Source organism: Anarrhichthys ocellatus, unplaced genomic scaffold (assembly GCF_004355925.1).
Source record: "Anarrhichthys ocellatus isolate YVR2014 unplaced genomic scaffold, GSC_Weel_1.0 scaffold69, whole genome shotgun sequence".
Lineage (NCBI taxonomy): Eukaryota > Metazoa > Chordata > Actinopteri > Perciformes > Anarhichadidae > Anarrhichthys > Anarrhichthys ocellatus.
Genome location: NW_022280099.1, coordinates 1,629,982 through 1,630,956, shown reverse-complemented (window position 1 = coordinate 1,630,956; position 975 = coordinate 1,629,982). Strand labels below are relative to the sequence as shown.

Here is a 975-nt window from a genome sequence, read left to right as displayed (position 1 = left end):
CACACACACACACACACACACACACACACACACACACACACACACACGATCATGAGAACGTCTGTTTGGGTTGGTCGTTACTTTAATTCTGCCCAAACCACTCCAGCAGTGATATCTGAAGTCTATCTGAGTCACCAAAATAAGCTCAAATATCAGTAATTTCACACACTGGATTCATTAATATATATGGAAATAAATACTTATTTTTATGCATAAAGATGTTTGACAATTCACAAACATTGTAACAAAACTCGACTCCAAACCTCATGAAATCTGTCTGATTACCCTTTCATTGTGTATATTAAATAAAGACAGCTCGAGCTTCCATGTCTCCTGCACTACATTGAGCACAGATGTCTGGAACATTAGGATTCACTTTATTCAGTCTAACTGGAGGAATCAATAGATTAAAAATACACAGCTGATGAGCTTGCAAGTTGGTGCCAACAGCACGCTTTTGTAGCGTCGACCAACCAAAGAGGATAACCTTACCTCTGCTCTGTATTGCAGAACATTTCAAACTGTGTATATATTTATTATTAAATTCCAGTTTCTCGGTGTGGAATCCTGACAAACCGCATTTTGAAAATAACGCTAACGTGACGAATGTGTCATCTCACCAACCTCAATATCACCAGTTAAGATATTTAGTTACCGTGTCACCAGCTGAGGAGGCCGAACCCAGAATGGAACGCCCACATTCACCACGCGAGCAGAATAAACGGGATCGTAAGAACGTAGCAGGTGGATTATGAACCGCCGGTATGATAGAACCATTCACCAGCTGGTACAACAAACCTTTACGGGCATTCGTCCTCCTCGTTTACATGAAATCACAGAATAAATCAACCAAGAAAATGTAGATTGTTTCATTTTTCTTCTGTGCTGTAGGTGGTAAATGTAAGAGCTGTAGCGCAGAGGAAAGCCCAGCTGTTACACGTGACCGTGAAGCTGTTACACGTGACCGTGAAGCTG

The 975-nt window shown here is 41.1% G+C and overlaps 1 protein-coding gene across 2 annotated transcripts in view; it reads right to left on the bottom strand.

The window, feature by feature from the left end:
- The window catches only part of atrn (attractin), a 124,064-nt gene that overhangs the window by 111,563 nt on the left and 11,526 nt on the right, over positions 1-975 (bottom strand). The gene's annotated exons all lie outside the window — the stretch shown is intronic.